The sequence below is a fragment of the Bubalus bubalis genome, chromosome 8, assembly GCF_019923935.1.
Source record: "Bubalus bubalis isolate 160015118507 breed Murrah chromosome 8, NDDB_SH_1, whole genome shotgun sequence".
NCBI lineage: Eukaryota > Metazoa > Chordata > Mammalia > Artiodactyla > Bovidae > Bubalus > Bubalus bubalis.
This window is the reverse complement of record NC_059164.1, coordinates 19,887,020-19,896,467: the sequence shown is the minus strand read 5'-3', so window position 1 is coordinate 19,896,467 and position 9,448 is coordinate 19,887,020. Positions and strand designations below refer to the sequence as shown.

Genomic DNA, 9,448 nt, shown 5'->3' with positions numbered 1-9,448 from the left:
AACAATTTCCCATATACCATTTGTTCCCACACGTGGGTAGTCTCCTCTTATCCCCATCCCCCAAGAGGATGCTGCATTTGTTACAACTGATGAACCATCATATCATTATCACCCACAGCGCATAGTTTACATAGGGTTCACTCTTGGTGCTGTGCAATCTAGAAATACAATACACAAATATATTCATGTATATAATACAAATGTTTAATAATATGTATCCATAACTATAGCATCATTAATCATCAGAGGATTTTCACTGCCCTAAGAACTTTTTACTTACTCGTCACTATCCTTCCAGCCCTAGCAACCACTGTTTCTCCTGTCTCTATCTCTTTGCCTTTTTCAGAATGTCACTGTTGAAATCATCCAATGTGGCCATTTCAAATTGGCTCATTTCACACATTGAAGTTTCCTCCATGTCTTTTGTGATAGATCATTTGTTTCAGTATTGAATAATATTCCCTTGTCTGGATGTCCCATACTTTATCTTTCCACCTACTGTTGGACATCTTGGTTGCTTCCAAATTTTGGCAATAATGAATAAAGCTGTCTGCATATAGCTTTATTATAAACATTTGTGTGGAAGTTTTTGTGTGGACATGCTTCCAGCTCCTTTGGGTAAATATCAAGGAGCTTGATTGCTAGATCATATGGCATGAGTGTATTTAGTTTTGTAAGAAACTGTGGAAATCTTTTCCAAAGCAGCTGTAGCTTGCACTTCTGCCGGCAATGTATGAGAGTTCCTGTTGCTCCATGTTCTCTTTGGCGTTGTCAGTGTTTTGACTTTTAGCCACTCTAATAGTGTGCAGTTGTATCTCACGGTTATTTTAATTTGAATTTTTAATGGCATAAGATGTCGAATGTCTTTTTATATAGCTTATTTGCCATCTGTATACCTTTTCTGGTGAAATGTCCTTAAGGGTACGGGCCCACACAAATTGATTTTAAGAGATGGTTAGATAGCATCACTGACTCAGTGGACATGGATTTGAGCAAACTCCAGGAGATAGTAAAGGACAAGGAAGCCTGGAGTCCTGCAGTCTATGGGGTCGCAAAGAGTTGGACACAACTTAGCAACTGAACAACAGTAACCTTTTTATTTAAAAAAATTTAGTCTAAACTTAAAGTCCTCAAAATATGTGCTTTTTACCATTAAATATAATGTTAGTCAATTGAATATACTTTCTAGCCCTTCAAAATGCTTTATAATATATATCTCTCAGTCGTGTCTGACTCTTTACCACCCCATGGGCTCTACAGTCTGTGGAATTCTCCAGGCCAGAGTACTGGAGTGGGTAGCCTTTCCGTTCTCCAGGGAATCTTCCCAACCCTGGGATCGAACCCAGGTCTCCTGCATTGTAGGTGGATTCTTTACCAGCTGAGTCAGTAGGGAAGCCCAAGCATACTGGAATGGGTAGCCTATCCCTTCTCTAGCAATCTTCCAGACCCAGGAATCAAGCCAGGGTCTCCTGCATTGCAGGTAGATTCTTTATCAGCTGAGCCACAAGGGAAGCCCCCTAATATATGTATAAAAATATATTTAAGTAAATATTTTAATAATTATTAACTTTGAAAATTTATACTTTCAGTTATAAAAATTATCATGGTTCACAATTAATATAGTTTTCAGTGCAAAAAATCTGAATGGTGTATATAAGCCTGAGGCTTTTGAAATTGAATGTACTTTAGCATATGAGTTGCTGCTGCTGCTGCTGCTAAGTCGCTTCAGTTGTGTCCAACTCTGTGCGACCCTGTAGATGGCAGGCCCCTCTGTCCCTGGGATTGTCTGCCATTTCCTTCTCCAATGCATGCATGCATGCTAAGTCGCTTCAATCGTGTCTGACTCTGTGCGACCCTATGGACAGCAGTCCACCAGGCTCCACTGTTCACAGGATTCTCTAGGAAAGAATACTGGAGTGGCTTGCCATTTCCTTAATTACATGATGATAAATTATCCCAGGAAAATAAAAGACAATTATTTGGAAAAAATTGGGTAAAGAGTAAAAATAGATTTTATACCTCTGTTGCTAAGATATAAGGAACTCACCATGTTTTATGAAAGTACATCAATAATAGGACCTCTAATATGCATTGTGCTTAATATAGATTGTCTACAAAAGAGAGTAGCTTCTTAGTGATTGAAAATATAATCTTTAAATATGTCACAATAAAGTTTTTAATAGGCAATAATCATTTTTCTAAGTTGTTAGCTTACTATATGGAATTAGTTTGCAATAAACATAACATTTTATATCCAGTCAATATTTAACTTTATTTTAATGAAAATTATAAACTTGGTGACCTAAATTAATCTTGTATTGCCTGTATTTGAAAAACATTGAGGAAATTGTATGATTAGGAGAGACAAATTTGTTTTCCTGTTAGTAGTGATGCATTCATATTTTCCAGAAAGCGAAAGAACTGTAAAACTATTCGAAGGGTTCGGGTCCAGGTTCAAGAAAAAAAAAATTATTTCCTAGATGTTAGAAAGTTCACATGTCCCTCATAGTGAAATCCAGAGAAGGAAATGGCAACCCATTCCAGTATTCTTGCATGGAGAATCCCACAGACAGAGGAGCCTGGTGGGCTGCTGTCTATGGGGTTGCACAGGGTCGGACATGACTGAAGCAACTTAGTAGCAGCAGCAGCATAGTGAAATCTTGCATATGAGAATAAGCCAGTTACTGCAGGCTATTATTACCTATGACATGGGAGAGTTGGTACTACTCATTATGTATTCCAACTCTGTAGAAAGGTTTTCCACCTTCCTGCTTCCTCTCTTGTCTGAGCACTCATATCCCTGGATCTCCTTATTCAGAATCACAGAATCAGTGTGGCATGGGTGTCATTATAGCCAAATATGGGTCCTTTATGACATGACAATGCAGTCAGCCCTTGAACAACATAGGTTTGAACTGCACAAGTCCACAAATACCCAGCATCTTTCTCAATATATACATGCAGTAGCACACAATCTGAGGCTGGTTGAATCTGTGGATGCAGAAAGGCAATTGTGGAGAGCTGACTCAGTGACTTGAGCATCCAGAGAGTTTGACATATGTGGGGGTTCCTGAATCCAATCCTCTGCAGATACCGAGGGACAACTGTATCACCGTTGAATATCCAGGAAAAATACATCGATGTTCACCACTAATGTACAACCCACAATTTTCCAAATGTGTTTCATTTTTTTACATAAAATTTGCCCTTCTACAGGCAATATCTTAAAGCTCTACTCATGTGATGTGTAAATACATATAGGCATATCTTGGAGAGCTTATGGTTCTGTTCCAGATGACTGCAATAAGGCAGATGAAGCAAATCTCATGAAGTTTTAGGTTTTATAGTGCATTTAAAGGTATGTCTATATGATACTGTAGTCTCCTAAATGTGTGATAGCATTATGTCTAATAAAAAGCAATGTACATACCTCAATTTAAAAATTGTTTATTAATTTAGAAAATGCTACCATCATCTGAGCTTTCAGTGACTTGTAATCTTTTTGCTACTGAAGGGTCTTACCTCAGTGCTGATGGCTGCTGACTGATCATGGTTGTGGTTGCTGAAGACTGGGGTGGCTATGGTAATTTTTAAAAATAATACAGCTATTGAGTTTGCCACATCAATTGACTATTCCTTTCATGAATGGTTTCTGTCTAACATGCAACTGTTTGATAGTATTTTATCCACAGACCTTGTTTCACAGTCAGAGTCAGTCTTTCAAATCCTGCTACTGTTTTATCAACTAAGTTTGTGTAATATTTTAATTATTTGCTGTCATTTTGTCAGTCTTAACATCTTCACCAGGAGTAGTTTCCATCTTAAGAAACCATTTTCTTTGTTCATTCATATAAAACAACTCTCTGTGGAAGTTTTATCATGAGATTGTGGCAATTAGTTACATCTTCAGGTTCCATTTCTAATTCAAGTTCTCTTGTTAATCCCACCACATCTGCAGTTACCCCCTCCATAAGAAATCTTGAACCCCTCAAAGTCATCCATGAGGGTTGGATCAACTTCTTCCAAGCTCCTGTTAATGTTGATATTTTGACCTCTTTCATGAATTTCCTTAATGACATTTAAAATGGTAAATCCTTTCAAGAAGGTTTTCAATTTATTTTGCCCAGATCCATCAGAGGAGTTCGTATCTATGGCAGCGATAGCCTTAAGAAATGTATTTATTAAAGAATAAGACTTGCCAGTTGAAGTTACTCCTTGGTCTGTGAGTTACAGAATGGATGTTGTGTTAGTAGGCATGAAACAACATTAGCCTCACTGTACATCTCCATCAGAGCTCTGGGTGATTAGGTGCATTGCCAATGAGTAGTATTGTTCTGAAAGAAGTCTTTTTTTTTTTTTTCTGAGTATAGATCTCAACAGTGGACTTAAAATATTCAATAAATTATGTTCAAAGTAGATGTGCTGTCTTGCAGGCTTTATTGTTTCATTTATAGAGCACAGGCAGAGTAGATTTAGCATAATTCTTAGGGGCCCTAGGATTTTTGGAATGGTAAATGAGTGCTGACTTCAACTGAAAGTCACCTGCTGCATTAACCCTTAACAAGAGAGTCAGCTTATTTTTTGAAACCAGATACCATGCACCAACGATGACTATCTAGCTATGAAAGTCCTAGAAGGCATTGCCTTCCAAGATAGGCTGTTCTACCTAGCGAATAAGCTGTCCCATCTACATTGAAAATCCGTTGTTTAGTTTAACTACCTTCATGAATTATTTTAGCTAGATCTTCTGGATAACTCATTGCAGCTTCTACATCAGCGGGGGCAGATTCACTTTGCACTTTTTTTTCATGGAGATGGCTTCTTTGCTTCAACGTCATGTACCAACCTCTGTTCAAAATTTCCTTTTGCAGCTTCTTCACCTCTCTCGGTCTCCATAAAATTAAAGAGAGTTATGGCCTTGCTCTGGATTAGGCTTTGGCTTAAGGGAACATTGTGCTTAGTTTGATCTTCTACCCAGACCACTAAAACTTTCTCCATATCATCAATAAGGTTGTTTTGCTTTCTTATCATTTGCGTGTTCACTGGAGTAGCATTTTCAAATTCCTTCAACAACTTTACACTCACAGCTTGGCTAACTGGTGCCAGAGGCCTAGCTCTTGACCTACTTTGGGTTTTTTTTTTTAGTTTTTATTTTATTTTATTTTATTTTTTTATGGTTTTTTTTTGTTTGTTTGTTTTTTTAAATTTTATTTTATTTTTAAACTTTACAAAATTGTATTAGTTTTGCCAAATATCAAAATGAATCCGCCGCAGGCCTTCCTCACTAAACTTAATAATTTCTAGTTTTTGATGTAAAGTGAGAGGTGTACAACTCTTTCATTCACTTGAACATTTTGAAGTCATTCTGGTTGTTAATTGGCCTAATTTCAATATTGTTGTGTCTCAGGGAATACGGAAGTGTGAGGAGATGAAAACGTTGGAAACATTGTGAGAATTACCAAAATGTTACATAGAGACATGAAGTTGAAAAATACTTTTGGAAGAACGGTGCCAATGGACTTGCTCAATTGTGAAAAATATAATATCTAGCAAGTGAAGTAAAGTGAAGCAGAATAAAACTAGGTATGCCTGTACATGGGGCTTTCCTGGTGGCTTACATGGTAAAGAGTTTGCCTGCAATGAGGGAGACCTGGCTTCACTCCCTGGGTTGGGAAGATCCCCTGGAGAAGGAAATGGTAACCCATTCTGGTATTCTTGCCTGGAGAATCCCATGTACAGAGGAGCCTGGTGGGCTACCAGTCCATGGGGTCACAAAGAGTCAGACATGTCTGAGCAACTAACACTTTCACTTTATGCCTATACATGCCTTCTTTCCTCTTTGAAAACATTATATTAAAGTATATTATATAACATACAGTTATAGGTAATGGTAACCCACTCCAGTACTCTTGCCTGGAAAATCCCATGGACAGAGAAGCCTGGTAGGCCACAGTCCATGGGGTCGCAAAGAGTTGGACACAACTGAGTGACTTCACTTTCACTTTTCATAGTTCCAGGTAACTGTACAGTTCAGTGACTTTTGTACAAGATGAATACACTTATGGTACATCATGTGTGTGTGTATTCAGGCATGTCCAACTCTTTGCGACCCTATGGACTGTCATCCACCAGGCTCCTCTGTCCACGGAATTCTCCAGGCAAGACAGCTGGAGCAGATTGCCATTCCCTCCTCCAGAGGAACTTCCTGACCCAAGGATCAAACCTGTGTCTCTTACATCTTCTGTATTGGCAGGCAGAGTCTTTACCACTGAGCCACCTGGGAAACCCATGCTTATGGTAACCATCACCCAAATCCAAATATAGAACACTGTCCATCAGCCAAGAGGACTGATAGGACACCTTCCTATCAGGCATTGCTAAGTCACTTCTGTTGTGTCCGACTCTGTGCAACCCCATAGATGGCAGCCCACCAGGCTCCCCCGTCCCTGGGATTCTCCAGGCAAGAACACTGAAGTGGGTTGCCATTTCCTTCTCCAACGCATGGAAGTGAAAAATGAGAGTGAAGTCGCTCAGTCGTGTCCGACTCTTAGCGACCCCATGGACTGTAGCCCACAGGCTCCTCCGTCCATGGGATTCTCCAGGCAAGAGTACTGGAGTGGGTTGCCATTTCCTTCTTCATATCAGGCATTAACTCTGTCTATTAAAAAGTCACTGGTATGCTAGCTTCTACTACCATGGTTTGGCTATTTTAAGTTTATGTAAATAAAACCACCCAGAATGCACTCTTTTCTCTGGCTTATTTCACTCTAGACATTATGTCTGAGAAGTCTGTCCCTGTTGCTGCATATAGCAGTAATTTGTAACTTAAATTGCTGTATAGTATTCTATTGCACGGAAATGTAACTGTGTAATTACTATACAGTGAAAGGATATTTTTACCATTTTGCCTATTTTGAATAATGCTATATTTACTAGTTGTGTGTGTGTGAGCATCATTTTGAGGATGGTACCTAAGGCTAAAATTGCCAACAGCTCATAAGAATGTATACATTCAGTTATGCTCAGCTTTTATAGAAACTTAAATAGTTTTCCAAAGTGTTTTTGTGTAAGTATGAGCAGTGTAAGAGAATGTTAGTTCTGAATTTGCTAGCTACCATTTTTTGTAGTCACATTATCAGTCTTCTCAATGTGTAGTAGTGTCTTATTGTTGTGCAGAGAAACGCTGGGCTGGAAGAAACACAAGCTGGAATCAAGATTGCCAGGAGAAATCTCAATAACCTGAGATATGCAGATGACACCACCCTTATGGCAGAAAGTGAAGAGGAACTCAAAAGCCTCTTGATGAAAGTGAAAGTGGAGAGTGAAAAAGTTGGCTTAAAGCTCAACATTCAGAAAATGAAGATCATGGCTTCTGGTCCCACCACCTCATGGGAAATAGATGGGGAAACAGTGGAAACAGTGTCAGACTTTATTTTTTGGGGCTCCAAAATCACTGCAGATGGTGACTGCAGCCATGAAATTAAAAGACGCTTACTCCTTGGAAGGAAAGTTATGACCAACCTAGATAGCATATTCAAAAGCAGAGACATTACTTTGCCAACAAAGGTCCATCTAGTCAAGGCTATGGTTTTTCCTGTGGTCATGTATGGATGTGAGAGTTGGACTGTGAATAAAGCTGAGCGCCGAAGAATTGATGCTTTTGAACTGTGGTGTTGGAGAAGACTCTTGAGAGTCCCTTGGACTGCAAGGAGATGTAACCAGTCCATTCTGAAGGAGATCAGCCCTGGGATTTCTTTGGAAGGAATGATGCTAAAGCTGAAACTCCAGTACTTTGGCCACCTCATGCGAAGAGTTGACTCATTGGAAAAGACTCTGATGCTGGGAGGGATTGGGGGCAGGAAGAGAAGGGGATGACAGAGGATGAGATGGCTGGATGGCGTCACTGACTCGATGGATGTGAGTCTGAGTGAACTCCGGGAGTTGGTGATGGACAGGGAGGCCTGGCGTGCTGCGATTCATGGGGTCGCAAAGATTCGGACACAACTGAGCAACTGATCTGATCTGATCTGATAAGTCATGATATTGCCTATCCCTTTATTTTATCATTGGTCACTTAGGTAAGTGTACTATCATTAATGAAATGCTTGTTCAAGTCCTTTGCACATTAAGAAAAAAATTATTCCATTTTCTTGCTAATTGGCAGGAGTTTTATTACATCATAGATGAGTACTTTGCCGAGCATATATGTTTAAAATATCTTCTTCCAATTTTGTCTTTTGATGAACATTAGTTCTTCATTTAAATCAAATCTAAATTGAACATATTTTCATTTATAGCTGTTGCTTTGTGTTCTATTTAAAAACTACCTTTCGTTTGGTTACAAAAGTATTCTATATTATCTTCTGAGTTGGGGCTAAAAGAAAAGAAGATTAAAATGGAGAAAGAACAGAGGGATTAAAGTATTAGATTATCTGCATCATTAGTTTTCCAACTTTTCTGTACATTGAGACACATGGAAAGTTTTTAAGCCCCCAATGCCCCTGTTGTACCCCAAATCCACTAATAAAGAATCTCTTGGTTTGGTACCGAGGCACTGGTATATTTTAACTGGATTAGAGAGCATTTAGGTGGGGAAAAAATGAGCAAAGAAAAAACTGCATGGGACCAAGTACTGTGAATGTCAATTCAGGCTAGACTGTGGGTGCCTCAGAGTGAAGTAATGGTGACTATCATGGGAATTAAAGCCATGGCTTGTGGAATTTTAGTCCAGAATAAAGATTCAAATTGAATTCAGCAAATAGCAGGGCTGAAAAAGTTTTTTGAGGAAATTAATATGATTCACTAATCCATTAAGAGGATTAAAGTGGCAGGGGATAGAGGTGGATTGTAAGTGGGGGAAACGAGAAAATTTTCAAATTAGTACCTGTGTTCTGGCTTTTATAACTCTGGTAACTATCAGAAACTGTGTGGTGAATTTCACATGTATGAGATTTTTCTGACAAGAGGATCTAAAGCTACCATCAGATTTTCGAAGGAATCTGAAATTCCCAAAGGCTAACAGCAAGTAAATTAGAGAGGGAAATCAGTTAGTAGTTATTATGTTTTGCCACTTAAAAAGTTATTGAACACCCAAACCATGAAAAGAGAAGACTGATGGCAGAGATGTTTATGGGTGGACTAAGAAGTGTCAGAGGCTGAGTGTGTGTGTGTGTGAGAGAGAGAGAAAAGGGAAGAGGCAGAGGGGAGGGGAAAAGAATGGTGAAAACAAAGCATGAATTAAAAGACAAGATAACAGGAAGAATAGATACATGATTAAGAGGAAAATAATAAGAATGAGTAATGGAAGAGGTATTAAGATTTTATAATTTTATTTATTTATTGGCTGTGCTAGGTCTTTGTTGCTATGGCGGGCTTTTCTCTAGTTGTGGCGAGGGATGACTACTCACTCTCTAGTTGGTGGAGCACAGGCTTTTCATTGTGGTGGCTT

The 9,448-nt window shown here is 38.9% G+C and overlaps 1 pseudogene; it reads right to left on the bottom strand.

The window, feature by feature from the left end:
• Positions 1 to 3,455: 3,455 nt before the first annotated feature.
• LOC123466110 lies at positions 3,456 to 5,364 on the bottom strand (annotated as a pseudogene).
• Positions 5,365 to 9,448: the final 4,084 nt, after the last annotated feature.